Below are 18,032 nucleotides of genomic sequence, written 5' to 3'. Positions count from 1 at the left end.
GGAATTAGTATTACCAGATGAGATTTCTGCATCCTCTTTTATGAAAATGTCTGAAATGTATTTCCATTTATGAGAATTCTGGGGAAGAGGAAATCTGCCTGGAAGGTGACTTTCTTGGGAAAAATCTCTTCTTATGGTTATTTTTCTCTGTCTCCTTGTTACTTAGATCTCCCTGTTTAAGATGAAGAGAAATGCTTGCAAAATGAAGACAGTTTGAGGAATAGGGAAACATATCACTAGCATTTTATTAATTATCTTGCTACTTATTTTTTTAATTGAAATATAGTTGACTTACAGTATTGTGTTTTTCTACTATACAGCACAGTGACTCGGTTATACATATATGCACACACACATATATATATACATACACACACACACATTCTTTTTTATATTCTTTTCCATTTTGATTTATCCCAGGACATTAAATATCGTTACCACAGAGTCGGACACGACTGAAGTGACTTAGCAGCAGCAGTGCTATACAGTAGGACCTTGATGTCCATTCATTCTATATATAATAGTTCACATCTACCAACCCCAAACTCCCAGTCCATCCCTTCAATGATTTTCCTATTTAAACAGCAATTAAAATATAAATTTATAAATAGGACCCACTGATGTTTTGAGTGTAGTAGGATACTCATTTCAACTTGGGATGCTGAATTCCATCCTCTTTATTGAAAAAGTTTACTTGTAGGAACTATATGACTAAAAGGAATTTTAAAGATCAATACTTGAGTTTTAAAATGAGGAAAATGAGTCCCAGAATGATTTAATTAAACCTTTACTCCATTGATTGAATAAGAATTTATTGATCGTCTTCTATGTGCGATTTGCTCTGCTGGGTAACGGAGACCCAGCTGTGAATAAGCAGGCGTGGTCTCTGTCTTATTAGCACTTACAGACTCCAGTGGGGAAATAGACAATTATCATAAAGAACGATAAAGAGAAGTACAGGGAGTTTGAGGTGTGCATAGCATCAAGAACTATAGACTGTCAGAAGTGGTCTAGAATTCTAATGAAGCCCTGAAAATTCAAATTGAGTGTGCCCGGGTTCTGGGAAGTTGCTCAGCTATGAGAAGGCCTGGGGAGAGAGAAAGGGGAAGGCATTCAAGCTGTTCAGTTTGATTGGAAGAAGAGGTGTGAGTTGAGAGGGATGGAACATAAAGCTGGAAACATAAATCTGGAAAATGCAGATTATAGTGGGCCAGGTAAAGCAAGTTTGATTATCCCAAAAGCAGTGGAGAATCTTTGGAGAGTTTTAAGCAAAGGGATGGAGAAGGAAATAGCAACCCACTCCAGTGTTCTTGCCTGGAGAACCCCAGGGACGGGGGAGCCTTGTGGGCTGCTGTCTCTGGGGTCGCACAGAGTCAGACATGACTGAAGTGACTAAGCAGCAGCAGCAAGCAAAGGGAAACATGCTCAGATTTGTGTTAAGATCATTCTGGCTCTAGCCTGTGGATGGATGTAGAAGACATAAGTCAAGGTGGTTGATGAGAGTCCATGGTGGTTTAACCTACTATGGGTGGATAAATACTATCAGATCATAATCATGTGGAAAATATTGATTTCATTTCTAAGTCTTGTTTTTAAATAGCACCTGGAATATTACATTTTCTTTCCACTCAAGTTCCTAAAAAATAGCCTTTTAACTCTTCCCCGCTTTCCCTTTATTAAATCCAGGATTTGATACTGCATGACCCTTCCTATTACAGAAGGAGGAAGACAATTAGCTTAATTGTGTTGGCTGGTGTTTTTCATCCAACAGCTATTTCTTACCTACCAGGCACTGTCATCTCTGTGTCTGTTCGATTCATTCTGTTTTCTATTCCCATTGCCGCTGCCCTAGTTTAGGCCATCATTACCTCTCACCCGAATGGCTGCCATACGAGCCCGCTCATCTCCCTGACTCCCAAACCTTTATTTCCTCATAGTTGTCTTCACATTGTGCTTGAGGATCCCCCTGCTCATATGCTTTCAGAGGTGTCCCTTGGCCTACAGGAGATGTGTGGGGCTTCCCAGGTGGCGCTAGTGGTAAAGAGCCCGCCTGCCAATGCAGGACACATAAAGAGATGAGGGTTTGATTCCTGGGTTGGGAAGATCCCCTGGAGAAGGGAATGGCAACCCTACTATTCTTCTTGCCTGGAGAATCCTATGGACAGAGGAGCCTGGCGGGCTACAGTTCATGGGGTTGCAAAGAGCCTGACAGGACTGAAGTGACTTGGCATGCACTGGAGAGATATTAATCATTGTTCTGTCCACTCACAGAGCTGTACCTCCTCTGAACCACAGACACCCCACCCTTCAGCTTAGCCAGCTCACACGCTGCTCCCTCAGGAGCTTCCCCACACCGTCTCTCTACCCCTGCATCAGTCTAGAATGACTCTCTCCACTTTCTGAAATTTTAACCATTGTTTAAGGTCCAGAACAGAAGCAACTTTTTAAATATGATACTTTCTGCATTCGTGCCAGCCACAATTATTATTGCTCACTCTAGGGCCTCACAGTTGAACTCCTGAATTTTCCTGCTACTATAGTCACATATTGGAGAAGGCAATGGCACCCCACTCCAGTACTCTTGCCTGAAAAATCCCATGGGTGGAGGAGCCTGGTAGGCTGCAGTCCATGGGGTCGCTAAGAGTCGGACACGACTGAGCGACTTCACTTTCACTTTTCACTTTCATGCATTGGAGACGGAAATGGCAACCCACACCAGTGTTCTTGCCTGGAGAATCCCAGGGATGGGGAAGCCTTGTGGGCTGCCGTCTATGGGGTCACACAGAGTCGGATACGACTAAAGTGACTTAGCAGCATAGTCACATATGGACATATCCTATCTCTCCTGTGAGACGATAAATTCTTAGGAAGACATGGTAACTTTTTCTTTTCTGTATTCTCCTCAGTACCTTGTTCAGTGCCTTGAACATAATAGACATTCAGTAAGGACTTATTGAATTCAATTGATATCACTTTTCATGTGCAAATTAAAAATTTTTTATGGTATTCTTTTGTTTGGGTTCAAAGTGCCTTTAGGAAAATGGTATAATTTATGGGTTGAAAGTAATCCTTTTAATAGTAATCCTTATATCTTAAGGTATGAGATATGAAGAGAAATTAATGTTAATATTTCAATGTGGAAGATAGCCATTGAGTAAATGTAAAACTTGAAGTAGGATTCCTTCATTTATTAAATATGGGTCCCTGATGGCTCAGGTAGTAAAGAATCTGCCTGCAGTGCAGGAGACACAGGTTCATTCTCTGGATTGGGACGATCTCCTGGAGAAGAAAATGACAACCCATTCCAGTATTCTTGCCTGGGGAATCCCATGGACAGAGGAGCCTGATGGGCTACAGGCCATGGGGTTGCAAAGAGTCAGACACAACTGAGCAACTAACACCTGCATTTTCAATAATTATTACATGTTCCAGTCATTATTATAAGCTGCTGAAAAAGAGAAGGCCTTAGTCCTTTTGGAGCTAATTCTTGGCAGGGAAACAGGGGTATTCCACATCTTAAATTATTTCATAGACATTGATTTCTGTAAGTCTTTATACAGGTAGCCTCATAAAAACATTTTTCTGGGTTATAAAAACGTTATAATATTTTCTACTTAGACTGTATTACCAAACTCATACATTCCACAAACACATATTTACATAGTCATTTCAACAGGAGAGACATCAAAGGGGGTTCCAGCCCAAGAGAAAAGACAGGAGGGGCAAAAGTGAGAATCTGTGCAGGATGGACTGCTGAAAGAGCAGGAGCTGAGGTGTGCTGAGACAAAGGAAAATTTGTGTCAAGAAATCTGAGGTGAGAGACTCCCAGCAATGGAGAAAGAAGTCTTAACACACACACACATTCTCTCTCTCTCTCTCTCTCTCACCTTAAAAATCTGAGGGCCCAGAGACTAGGAACCTTATTAGGTAAGAACTTATTTCCCATGTCTCCTGACTGTGCCCAACTCTGTCCTTGGAAGACTCAGAACTTGTGCTGGTAAGAGGGACAAGAAAGGGTGGAAGAGAACCTTAGAAACGGTGGTGCTTTCTTCCTCAACTTCTGACCCGAAATAGGCTCCTGCTGGGAACAGAGAGGAGATTCAACTCTAAAGTTCAAAGTTTTATTTATTATATTGGTCCAGGCATATTCAGTTTGCAAATGGAGACTGCTTTGCAATTAAAGTGTATTGTTTTATTACATCAGAGTGTAATGCAGCTTATTGAATGCACTTAAGAGGGGCAATGTGAAATAAAAATAAATTTGCCTTCTGATTTTATTCTTTGAACTACTGCTCTCCCTACAGTACAGTTTGTCCTGTTTGCTCAGGACAGAACAATATTTCACTATTCAAAACCCCAGATGATGAAGATCACATGAATATTTTGGAGAAAATTTGCCTTGATAGGAAAGTATCGTTAGTATGAACTTCAATGAGGTGAGATTTGAAATTGGCCTTGAAATTTAGGTTTGTAGAAAGGAAGTTCATTCTAAATATAGTTGGGGCTTAAAAAGATACTCAAAGTTCCTTTTTGTGTGGAAACAAAATCCGGGCAAAGGAGAGGCTTATATTGAGGAAGAAAGGTTGGAAAGACACCTTAGGAATCTGCTTGTTAAAGATCTTGATGGCCAAGCTAGGAAACACAAACTTACTTTTTAAGTAATGGTTTATCTTTAATGCCTTGTAAACCAAGGAATGGAATGGCAAAGTCAGTTATTCATCTGGTAGTAATGTTATCTTTTTCAACTCCTCCCCCCCCTTTTCTTACATCACATCATTATGTTTTCTCCACACACATCAGTTCCCTTCTTTATTGTCTGACTCTCACTATTTAGTGGAAGGTGAATGATAAAAATTCTTAAAACAATTTTTTTTTTCAGTTGTTGTTGTTTACTGCTATAACATCTCTAGATTAGAGAGTAGGCATATAGTAGGCACTCATTAGATATCTGGAAGTAAATAATACAGGAAGAGGGAGAGATTAGACGAGATAACCTGTGAGAGAAGTTTGAAAGCTAAGTGCTGATAACCTGGGCTAAGGATTTGCCCATAGTTGGAGAGAAAAGAACACAGTTTACACATCTGCTGCTGCTGCTAAGTCGCTTCAGTCGTGTCCGACTCTGTGCGACCCCATAGACGGCAGCCCACCAGGCTCCCCTGTCCCTGGGATTCTCCAGGCAAGAACACTGGAGTGGGTTGCCATTTCCTTCTCCAATGCATGAAAGTGAAAAGTGAAAGTGAAGTCGCTCAGTTGTGTCCGACTCCTAGCGACCCCACGGACTGCAGCCCGCCAGGCTCCTCCGTCCATGGGATTCTCCAGGCAAGAGTACTGGAGTGGGGTGCCATTGCCTTCTCTGGGCTAGGGAGGAAGAAATAACAGAGTACCAAACAGAATGGAAATGTCGAAGACTTGAAACCATTTGGGGAAATCATGGTATCCCTTCTAGAATCCGGAAATCTGAGGTAGCAATGGGTGTTTAGCTTTAGCTTGATTGTGTAATGGGAAGAGTCCTGTAGAAGTCATTATCAGGTCGAAACACTGCAACCATCCCAGAGGGCGTAGCTTTCAGAAATTTGACATTTTGTAGGGGGAAATGTTCTATTTTTTATTACTTTTCTTCTCAGGAAGTCTATAAAGTGTGGAAATCAAGTGAACAAAGAGTTGGCCAAGACCCCCTAGGAAGTGAAGCTGGTGGTCCAGCGTAAGCATCCCCCACCCGTTGCTGCCTGCCCCTCCTTCCCCTCCTGCATTTTTCCCATGTGGCTCTGAACGCTGCTCAGGAAACTATCTTTGGCAGTATTTGTGAGGATTGCCAGCTTCAGCTAAGCAACCATTCACTTGAACTGAACTAGAAGCTGAGGGGAGAATGTATAAGAAGTTGCCAAATGAAGTTTTTGTTTTGTTTTATTTCTCTTGCTCTGTGGATCCACAGGGCAAAGGGGAGGACTGGGACAAAACAGTGCTTCCCCACATCCCCTAGCTAACAAGGGTCTAGCTTTAAAGACAATGGGAATTTTACATGTGCAGTTACCAAACTAGAAGCATTTCTATTCTCAGAAATAGAAATAATATTTTCCTCGATGATCTTCTTCAAATACCAGTAACTTACCTTTCTAACATCCCAGTATTGCCATTCTAAAATATGAAATGAAAGATCAAATATGAGAAGTTTTCCTCATAAGAACATCCAGAAAATAGGTATTGTATGTGCTTGCGTATCATAGTGGAATTTACTATAGGTGATAGAAAAAAAAATATTTGCAGTGAAAACAGTATGAGGTTTCCAGAAAATGAATGTATTCAGAGAACTCACAGAGACAGTGCTTTATTAGCTGAACTTAATTAATTGGGCTTCCCAGGTGGCTCAGTGGTAAAGAATTCACTTGGAGACTTGGGTTTGATCCTTGGGTTGGGAAGATCCACTGGAGAAGGAAATGGCAACCCTCTCCAGTATTCTCGCCTAGGGAATCCCATGGCCAGAGGAGCCTGGCAGGCTGCAGTGCACAGGGTTGCAAGAAGTTGAACATGACTGGGCAGCTGAGCATGCAGACACAATTAATTCATTAATTCTCAGGCTCACAGAATTAACAAGTGGCTCAGGACATTTGTTAATATAATTAAAGTGGACTTGCTGTGGGGAATAGTTTTGTACACTGATTCACTGGCTATTCGCTGAGCCTCATTTCTTAAGTCTAATGTTTATGGACTGACTGAATGTCTCTCTCGTCACCCCACCAAATTCATATATTGAAGTTGTAACGCTGATGTGGTGATATTTGGAGATGGGACCTTCTGGAGGTTAGGTTTAGGTGCTGCTGCTGCTGCTGCTAAGTCACTTTGGTCGAGTCTGACTCTGTGCGACCCCATAGACGGCAGCCCACTAGGCTCCCCCGTCCCTGGGATTCTCCAGGCAAGAACACTGGAGTGGGTTGCCATTTCCTTCTCCAATGCATGAAAGTGAAAAGTTTAAAGTGAAATCGCTCAGTCGTGTCCGCTCGGTTTAGGTGAGGTCATGAGAATAGGGGCTCCAGTGTTGGGATTAGTATTTTTGTAAGAGGAAGAAGAGAGACCAGAGCTCACTCTCTTTATTGACCATGTGGGGACACAGTGAGAAGGCGGTTCTTCAGGAAGGGGCTTCTTACCAGGAGCCCAATCTGCTGGCACCTTGATCTTGGACTTCCCAGCCTCCAGAACTGAGAGAAGTCCACATCTGTTGTTTAAGCCATCCAGTCTATGTATTCAAATACATAGTAGCCGGGGCTGACTAAAACAGTAGTGTGTCTCAGACTTGAGTGTGCCTAAGAGTAACTTGGACGCATATTTAATACATGCATTCCCGAATCCCAACCTAAAGGAAATTAGTCTGGAATGGATCTGTCTCCGTATTCTTCAGTTTAAGTAGACTTCAGAGTGATTCTGGTGTAGGCTTTTCTGGACAGTAATATGATAAATACTATTTATAGCAAGGTAAGTGGCTTGCTCCTTGGAAGAAAAGCTGTGACAAACCTAGACAGTGTATTAAGAAGCAGAGACATCATTTTGCCAACAAAGGTCCATCTATCTAGCCAAAGCTATGGTTTTTTCCAGTAGTCATGTACGGATGTGAGAATTAGACCATAAAGAAGGCTGAGCACTGAAGAATTGATGCTTTCAAATTGTGGTGCTGAGGAAGACTCTTGAGAGTCCCTTGGACTGCAAGGAGATCAAACCAGTCAATTCTAAAGGAAATCAACCCTAAATATTCATTGCAAGGACTGATGCTGAAGCTCAAATCCTTTGGCCACTTGATGCCAAGAGCCAACTCACTGGAAAAGACCCTGATGCTGGGAAAGATTGAGGGCAGGAGAAGAGGGTGACAGGATGAAATAGTTGGATGGCATCACTGACTCAATGGACATGAGCTTGAGCAGACTCCGAGAGGCAGTGGAGGACAGGGAAACTTGCCATGCTGCCGTCTCTGGGGTCACAAAGAATCAGACATGACTTAGCAACCAAACAACAAAGTGAGTGATTATTGTTTGTGGTCTGAGTGTGTGCGTAGGAAGGGAAGGGTGAGGGGAACTGCTCAGTGTCTGCCCCTCAGGGTTCCTTCTGTCCTACTTCATATATCTCAACCTTTTCCCTCCCATGACTATACTTCCAATTACCAGATTCCCTAGCAACATCATAGCAACAGACACACATTTAGAATTTTAGAAGGAAAAAAGTAGGGCAGGGGAACACTCTATAACATCTCAATGGCTTTCCTAGACGGATGTCATTTGTTCAATAACTATAGGAAAGATGGCTTTTCTCTCACATTTCTGCATCACATTTGTTCAGGAAATCATAGCCATTGAAAGGCTCTGCTGCTGCTGCTGCTGCTAAGTCGCGTCAGTCGTGTCCGACTCTGTGTGACCCCATAGACAGCAGCCCACCTGGCTCCCCCGTCCCTGGGATTCTCCAGGCATGAATACTGGAGTGGGTTGCCATTTCCTTCTCCAATGCATGAAAGTAAAAAGTGAAAGTGAAATCTCTCAGTAGTGTCCAACTCTTCGAGACCCGATGGACTGTAGCCCACCAGGCTCTTCCGTCCATGGGATTTTCCAGGCAAGAATACTGGAGTGGGTGGCCATGTCCTTCTCCATCGAAGGGCTCTACTTAGACAAAATTGTATAATAGGTAAAAATTATAATTGTTCTTTCTGCCACTCCCCACCAAACTCGAAGAAGTTAGCTTTTCTGAAAAAGATGAACCTTTAAATCCAATGTGTTGGAAAGTTGGTGAACTACATGGACCTAAACATATATGGTCTTTCATATTTCTTGCATGAAATATTATTTCCTAGGTAAAATTCAGACACTGTTAGGAACTAAGGGAGAGGTCCTTTTGGAGGGAGTTGGGGATTTAACATTCTTTTAAACATCTTTCTCAAGGGTAGCTCTTGAGCAAAGTCTGTGGAGGATCTAAGTCCCATGTTTTGACTCCTTAATTCTGAAGTGAGGTATGGTCTGGCCACCAGTATATCTGGACTTGACAGAAATCACTGGGATTAATGCATCAGCTTGTAGAAGGTCTTTGCTTTTTTAAGGAAAAATAAGATGCTTCAAAATAGAAACTGCTAATTATATTCTCCAGATCTCATTTTCTCCTTGAGACAGATACAAATTCCAACTGTTTCTGACCCTAGAGTGTCATCTCCCAAATTGGCACATATTTCGACATATTTTGTGAAAGCAGTTTCCATTATGTTATATTCACCAACACATGGTACGTTGAAACTGTTAAGCAAAATACAAAATATTACTAATAATCTATCTGCTATGTATTATTAACATTCAAAAGAAACAGCCTCCACCAGATGGGGAGACAGATCTGTGATACCCATTCGTGTTTTTATGTCCATGAAGTAGCACAAATCACAAATCAGAGTAAGACTTTCAAGTAAAGACTCCTATTTCAGCTCTTTGGTTGTCTGAAATGAACTATTAATTCATGTGACAAGACAGCAGGTTTCCTGCCTGTGGGGAAGTACCCAGGTCAGAGACCCGTGAGGTCTGTGGGTCTTTCCAGAGCCGCCCTACTGAGCCTTTGGAATCACCAGCAGGTCACTTTGCCTCTCTTGCTCTTAGTGTGTTTAAAATCTGGAAACTTCGAATCCATCATTTTTCAAGTTGTTCTTTATATTAGGAATAAATGCCCAAAGGTGTGAAATGCTCAGAGTTTCTTACATAAAGATGAATGACTGCTTCAGCTGGGTGAAGAAATTTCAAACTTGTACTAGTCTACAAACCATTTTTACCAGCTCTTTTATTTGGTAGGAAGTAGTTTGGTTGTAAAGAGAAATATAATTATTTTAGCCTTAACAAGCAAAACTGCTTTTCATCTCCTTGCTGGCTGTTTGTGAGACTATATTCTTGCTACCTGGATTAAGTTTTACAGATAGCAATATTCGCTGAGGGCTTCCTGGTGGCTCAGAGGTTAAAGCATCTGCCTGGAATGTGGGAGACCTGGGTTCGAAATGTTCGCTGAAATCAGGCTCCAGGGAAACATAGTTCTGTCACATTTTCATATCTAAATGTTTATTTCTCAGTTTGTTAACAAACCTATCATCTTCACAGAATTTTCTGATTCTCATTTTCCCCCTTAGTTCTTTTAATTATTTGTAAATAATTTTTTAGTTTATTTCTTCCGTTTGCATTTCTTTGCCCCTCAGAAGAGATTGTGTCTCTCTCAGGGTGAAGAAAGATGGAGCTTGTCAAATTCTGTTCTGGCTCCATTTCTTTCACCATTGGTCTCTCTCTGTCTCTCTTTTTTAACCAAAGCCCCTCTACTTGGGGCTCAGAAAATATTTGATGCATGAAATGAAATCCCCCCACAGAAACATAAACTTGGGAGGCAGTGTAGCATAGTAGCAAACAGAATGGGACTTGGGACAAGGAAGTGAGTTTTGAATTCTAGTGCTTATCTTGTTAACTATCTGAACTGTGGACAATTTACCTCTGGGCACCTCTTTCTTCTTCTACTAACTGGGGATTACAGTACCGACCTCATAGGGTTCTTGTGAGTATTAAATTAGGAAATGCAGTGGTTTAGCAGAGTTTTCAGAACATGGCCATGGGTCAGTAATTATCTGTTATTATGACATTATGATGGCAACCCACTCCAGTATTCTTGCCTGGAGAATCCCATGGATGGAGGAGCCTGGTAGACTATAGTCCATGGGGTTGCAAAGAGTCAGACATGACTGAGCAACTTCACTTCACTTCATGACATTATGATAGTTTTTTCACCTTAAAGCATCTGACACAGTGTCTCCACAGAGTGCTGGAATATCTATATATGGAATTTTTAAGTCTAAATACATCTTTTCAATGATGGAATAGACTTTTTTGTTCAGTTGATAATTCTGGTAACCTCTTCTCTACTCAAGAGTTTCAAATTTTATTTTTGGAATACTTTCAACTTTACATGTTTCTGAGATTTAGTGTGTGTATTAACATTTTTTATGTCCTCATTTGTATGTCCTGAATCTTGTTTGGCATATACAGGTGCTTAATAATATTTACTCATTGATTGCTTCCCTGTTAGCCACCTTTTATTTAACCTCTTTTTAGGGTAATCTGGCCAAAACTGTCAGAACTACTCCCATGCTACATATATATAAGTTGTAATATTTTTTCAAGCTATGTGTCTAGTGTCAAGGTTTTGAAATTTTCTCTCTGGTGGATACCTATACTCTTCCAATTGAATTTACTCAGATGTTGTGTGTTTGTGTATGTGGAGAGGCTGTGGCAAAGGCAATATTGTGCAAAGGCAATGATAGTGAAGTAAATTCTAATAAGGAATAAACATGTGAGCTTTCTGCGGAGGTACTTCTCTTTATATATGATTTTATTTCCAAACATGATATTTTAGTCTCTGCTTATATAGATTCTATCTTAATGTTTTCAAGATCTTTTCTTGTGTTCTGTTCCTAAAAGTTCAGTGTACGGTTTCCAGCTCAGTAGAAAGATTACTCATTTGGTGAGGACCTATTACATTCTGTGTAGACTCAGACTTCTTAGAATGGCTCTGTCCCAAGGAGAAGTCACAAGTATATTAATGGCCTACTTTGCCTGTACCAAGAGAATTGATTCCCCTTTGTTTCTAAGGAAAATCATTTTGAGGGTACTCACCACGATGTGATGAATGGCACTATAAAAACACTTTGGGGCTTTAGAAGGGAGAATACTGGCTTAAAAGTTATTTATTCCTTGCAGTCTAATTTTACTCCTCTAAAGCTATATTCAGTTTTGGAATGTCACTTCTCTGTTCTGTTTCCTTAACAATCCATACGAATGTTTCTACCTCCAATGTTAATGCTCACCACGCAGTAAAGAAGACAGCACTAAATTGTGTTTCGAGTTGCTGATTTACCTTACTCTTTGTTGTATATTTTGCCAAATATAACCTAGAAATTTATTTCTTGAGTTCTGTCATTTATTCCTCCACTGTCTGGTAGAAGTGGCTTTTCGATGCTTGGGACTTGAAGAAACATTTGAGTGGGATGGCAAGTCTACCAAGATATTTGCTCAAGACTCTTAAAGAATCCTACACAAGGATGTCTTGGAACCAGATTTTTAAGTGAACAAAGTGAAAACCTGTTTCTCTCGTGGTTATTGTAGGCTTTTCTATTTTTAAAGTAACCTTCACATATGGTACCTCCCTATAAATCTAAATAGACTCCATATTGATATATGCATGATTTGAGCTTACTCTTCATGATACAGGAAAGTGATGAACTCAAGCTGAATTTTGTTGGCTTTTCAGATTGTTTTAGTATGAAAGGGCTACCGTGTTCTAAAAGAATTGCTGGATCATGTTAATGTACGCATTCATTAATAAGTATATACACTATTACATTCCTAGCACACTCTATTAATTATGGAAATAATTTTCATTTCAATAGTGGAATTTACATGACAACAGCTTCTGGGACTCAATGGAGCATCAGACCAGTATGTCACAGAACTCCCTGGTAGTGTGGGCGTTGACAGGGTTCTGTTGACACCAAATTTGCAATGAAAATGTCTCATAAATGTGCATCCACATAGCACATTACTTAGAAGGGATCAGCTTCATATTCACATAGGTCATGAATGTCAAAGATGAAAAATTTCTCCACACTTGCATTGCTAAAATAAATTATTGAGAATATACAGTCACACACATACACATGAATGACCTGAAAGATGTGTCATAAATATTTAGAAAAGATGTCCAGATATAAAACTGCGACCTTTGTGTTCTCTCCTGTAACTTTATAAAGCTTTTGTATTTTACAAATCCTGTATAAAGGTTGGAAAGAGTGTAAATCAGATAAGAGAATGAACTGGTCCAGAGGGATTATAATAGGGAATAAATTACAAGATCAAATGGGACCAAGGGAAAATTAGACTGAATATCACAACAAAAGTTTTTGATAGGGAGAACTATTAAACTGTAAAAGAATCTTTCAAAGATAATAGAGGTCATTACTTGAGCCATTTAAAATCGGACTGGACTGAAGTACTCTAAAACATAATGTGCTGTAGAGACCAAGACTATATTAGATGAAGAAGGAGGGGGATGACCTAACAGTTTCTGCCTTCTCCATTATGAATATGATTGTACTCATTTTATGTGTTCAGTCTTGGTGGATAATCTTCTACAATTTTATGCTACTTCTTGGGAGCAATTTCAACAAATTCATGTAATGCAGAATTGGTTGCATTTAGCAGAATCTCAGAAAAGATGAAAATGCACACTAAGCTCAGTGTAAAATAGCAAAGTGAGACAACTATGAGTAAACATTGCTACTTTTGAGAGGAGTAAACCCTGGAGGAAAAAAAAGAAAACCTTACTTTGGAACTCTGGCCATATTCCAAAGTGCATGAATGCACACTGTCCTGGCTTTCAATGGAGGTTAGGTATTAATTTTCTTTTGTTTAATGGTATCTTGGGAACTTGTCGAGTGTAGGATAACCAATTGAAACATTTTATCCCCAAGATAATGGGCTATATTTTGGCAGGAGGTAACTACAACCCTGGAGAAAAAAAAAATCATGTACCATTTTGTAACTGGATGAAAAAGAGAAAATGGTTTAACTTGATAAAAAGAATTTGACATAAAACAAGAAAGAGAAAAAGGTACCTGGGGAAGTTGTAAAAAAAAAATGTGATTGCTGGGAATCTTTCAAACTAAGACTGCCCTTGCTCTTCTGTGGTTCTAGATGGTCACTTGTCATGAAGTAGAGAAGTAAGATAGGTGGCCTTCTGACAATTATCCTAGTTCTTTCACTCAATAAAAGTATTAATTTAAATTTAATAAAAATAAAGATTACTGCTCTTTATTCCATCTGAGCATTTACTCAACTTATCAATTTTAATTGCAGTGAGTAAAATCAGAGTGGGGCTCATTTAAATGTTTGGTAATTGTGGGGAAAAGTCATTGACTTACCCTCTTTTCAGGTGTACAGTACAACTTTTAAAAAAGACAATAGGATGTATTTTCATTATGTATAATGTTTTCTGTTTATGTAGCCTTCCATCTCTTTTCTCAATGTATTGATTATAGATATTTCTGAAGTCTAAAAAATGCCATTAATTAAATAGGTGACTTTCTCTCCCTGTCTCCAAATATAATTTATTGCTTGCATTGGCATAGTTTTCTACAAGCTGAATTTCACATTTCATTGGTATGAATCTAGCTCATAGAACAGGAGGCTTTATAGTTTTTTTTTTTTTTTTGGAGGGGAGGGGTTATCAGTTTTAAAAGGTATTCTTACCATTTATCATTCTTTTTAGCCCAATGAATGTAGATACTCTGAAATTTTCATTCTGTTATTTGTGATAATATAAATTTCAAGACTTCTCCTGTTCCCATCCTGAGCATCTGAGTTACTCTGAACAGCAATCAAGTCTTAGGGCATGTCTATACAAAATACCCATGCACTCCTCCTGCTTGGTCAGCACTTGAAAGGGTGGACACATAAAGCCTACAGGTGTGAGAAATCTTTGTAAATACCAGACATTGCCATGATGTAAGGGAATAGATCACTTTATTGAAGTCTGATATTATAACACTTCACAAATCTATTCAAATTCTATTGGGTTGCTTTGAGGAAAAATGTGCATAGTACTATAGAACCATTAACTAATAGAGTATCCTAAACATCTTTGGTAGGAAGTGTGTAATCCACCAGAGTTTAGGGTCTGTTTTTTGTCATGCCAAGATTACATATGTTTCCACGAACAATTAGAGTCTAAGTAACAGTCTTAAAATACGTATTCAGATAAACCAAAGCAGACCTAAATTTGAGTAAATGAACAATATTTCTGTACTAATCAATGCTTTTTTCTTCCAAAGAAACACAACATAGCTCTAATAAATAGTTCTAGTTCTAAAATCATGTAGCACAGATAAATTTAAGCAGAGAAATTTAAAAGTAACAAACTACTGCTGAGATCCTTAACTCACAGAAACCTCAACTTCGAATATACTGATATGTAACTATGTTTCTGTATATGTCAAACATAGCACTATTCAAATAGCAGTATAAATAATTTTACTAGCAAATTAGCTGAGCACTTGAGTGCAGATTATTAGAAGTATATAGTTCTATTGTTATTAAAATTTACAATGCTTTAAAATACTTAAAAGGCAGGGGCATGTCCCCTTAAGATATCTACCTGAGAGTGCTACACCTCTGGGAATCCTCTACACTTGCTAATCCAGGGAAGGAACTAGAAGGAAATCTAAATGAAATCCTTAAGAAACGAGCTTATTGGGTATATTACCTAGTCTATTTCTGGATCCCGCCCTCTCTGAGTTATCTCACTGTCAGATAAGAAAATGGAACAGGATTGACGAAGAGATATGCTCCCAGTCTGGCTCTTTGATTTTGCGCTCAAGCCAAAGGGAGCGGAGGGCATGAGTTAAGCATCCTTGACAGGCGTGCTTGTGGGAGAGCCAACCTCTGGCAGCACAGCGTCTCCCAGCTGCGACGCGGACCAGCTCCGCTGACCGCTGCCCACCTCGCCTGGCAACCTCCACACCCACATGAAACCGCCTGTGTGGCAGCCAGTCACCGCACGTTTTCCTGTGCACAAAACTGGGGGAACCCCCGATAGAAACGTATCCCGGAGCCGAGAGCAGAGCTGGAGGTGGTTGGCTGGTGAGACTGGTCTCTCTGGGGGTCTGCGAGCGCTCGTCAGTCCCTCCACCTCTCCAACCCTGGGCACCCGATATGTACCCCCAAATCTGCCTCCCTCCCAGAGTCATAGATGAGCGCGTACACACACAAACTCTCATTCACGCACACCCACCTTGCTGCTGCCCCCCACCCTCCCCACCCCTGCCAGAAAGGTAGAGACTGGTCCGGGCTCTGCCTCAACTTTACGGGCTGTGCCTGCCCCACGCGGCACCCAAGCCTCCGCGCCTTCGCTGGGCGCCCTCCAGAGGGACACGTCCTCCTCGGGGCCCCTTACCTCTCACCGACAACTCCCGGCAGGGACTGGAGCGGACCGCGGTGGCAGCAGTGGCGGCCGAGCCTGCACCCGGGCTCTGGCTCATGGTTGGTCTTCCTCATCCGACACAAAAGAGGTAGCTTGCCGGCTTTGTCCTTTCCCAATCCAAGGGAGAACTTATTTTGCCCCCGAAATGGCCAACTTGTACGCGCTGCTTCCTGTCACAGTGCCCCCTGCCCCCGCCCCCTCCAGGCTGCGTGCTGGACCACTGCCCGGTGGCAGAGCATCCAGGCTTCCGAGTCAGTGGGGAGTGGGAAAAGGGAGGGTGGGAGGAGAAGAGAGGGAGGAGGTTGGGAAAAGGGGAGGGGGTGCAGTGGTCTTCCAAGGAGGGGAGGGGAGCAGTTCTCTGCCGAGTGCCTGTCCTTCTCCTTAGGGGCAAACCCACTTCCCAGCTAGGTAGCAACTTTCCTTCACCTTGGCCGGGCTGAAACCTTCGTATCTAATTGGGACTCTCTTGGCAGAGGCACGGACAGTTCTGGCATCCTCTCCTTCTCCTTTTCTTTTGCTCCTTTCTTACCCTCTCGTTTCCCCTTTCCCTCTTCGTCCCCCTTTCTCCCTCCCTTAACAGGGGTGTATCTGCAGAGTCTTCAGTGAGCCAGGGTACCCAGAGGGGAGGATTATTATACAGAAAGCCAGGGTGATTTTGCTGGTGGCTTTACCTCTCTGTTTAAAATCCTGAAGCAGTGCCTGCAAAGGTTGGTAAATTTCGGAGGGGTCGGGTGGAGAGGAATGGGGGCAGCAGGGAGGTCGGAGGCTCTAACTTTGAAGCTCTGCTCGAGCTCGTGGCCTGCGGGAGAACCAGGACTGTCAGCCCTGGAAGAACTCTCCTGTGGTCCCAGTGCAACCGGAGGACCGCATGCTGGAGGAGACAGAGAGGGAGCGAGCTTGGGAGGCCGATGTGCAGCTCTGCCCCACACGCCGCTCAACTGCACATTGAGAGCCCCTGGAGAGGGCTTGTGCAGAACAATCTCTGGGTCAGACGGGAGGGGGACGCTCCTGTTTCCTAGCAACCCTCATCAATCTTCTCGGGATAGCTCCCTCTGAAGGAATTCGATTGGACAGCCCCTGGAGGGAAACCACGCCCCTTCAAAAAATGCTGGGCTGCTGCTTTTTCGCATTCTCCCAAATTTCTTGGGTGGAATAAGATTAGAGGGGAGTGCTGTATAATCTCCCTTCTTATCATCAGATGTTTCTACACCGCCTGCTGGCAGCGACCCTCCCTCCCCCACATTAGTTCTTTTCTAGTCCTACTTGTGGTTAGCAGACACAATGATTTTTACAGAACCTCTTCTTTCTTCTTAAAATTAAATAAATAACCTAAAATCGGTGACGTAGGCACAAAAGAGAAAATGCACACGGAAATAGCTGTAATAGACTCCGAGCTGCAAATAAAATCCTAAACGTGAAATTCCAGGCCTCTTTCTGTGTATAATTTCAAAATGAAAATTCACTGTCAATAATTTCCCCACCCTAATATACTAACTTTGTGTTAACCAGGGCCTGAGTTACCTGTATCCAGAGACCATTAAACTTAATGCTTTAATGCTACATTTATTCTTTAATATTTAATGTTAACTTGTTAAACAACTGCCTGCTTTTGTAAGCCAGCCAGAACATTTAGACTACAGAAACAATTTACCACTGATTCTTTTAGAGAGCCAAGGATATTTTAAAAATACTTGTATATTCCATTGTGAATGTCATTAAAACTAGAAACTTGAATATACTAAAAATTAAAATGTTATTTAATAGTGAATCTGTAAAAATGCTCGAAGTTCCCCTTCCAATACCATTCTTTCTGGACTGCAATAGGAGTGCCCAAATAGGAGAAGAATCACTCTTCCTTTGTACCGCATTGCTATTATCTCGCCACAAACACATTTGACTTTCATAAGAGAGAATTTTCACAATGTCTTTCCAATAGACGACTGTACATCAAGGAACAGTGACACAACAATGGAGAAGATAAAGTTGTATATACTGCAAGGTCTTCAGATACCCAC

The 18,032-nt window shown here is 41.3% G+C and overlaps 1 protein-coding gene across 1 annotated transcript in view; it reads right to left on the bottom strand.

Annotated features, from left to right (window-relative positions):
* Positions 1-16,145, bottom strand: part of GRM3 (glutamate metabotropic receptor 3) — a 251,001-nt gene extending 234,856 nt beyond the window's left edge. The window contains exon 1 of the mRNA XM_070368812.1: positions 15,991-16,145. The gene's annotated coding sequence lies outside the window, so the exon portion shown is untranslated. The remainder of the gene's footprint in view (positions 1-15,990) is intronic.
* Positions 16,146-18,032: the final 1,887 nt, after the last annotated feature.

The sequence above is a fragment of the Bos mutus genome, chromosome 4 (assembly GCF_027580195.1).
Source record: "Bos mutus isolate GX-2022 chromosome 4, NWIPB_WYAK_1.1, whole genome shotgun sequence".
Taxonomy (NCBI): domain Eukaryota; kingdom Metazoa; phylum Chordata; class Mammalia; order Artiodactyla; family Bovidae; genus Bos; species Bos mutus.
This window is presented reverse-complemented; position numbering and strand designations above follow the sequence as displayed.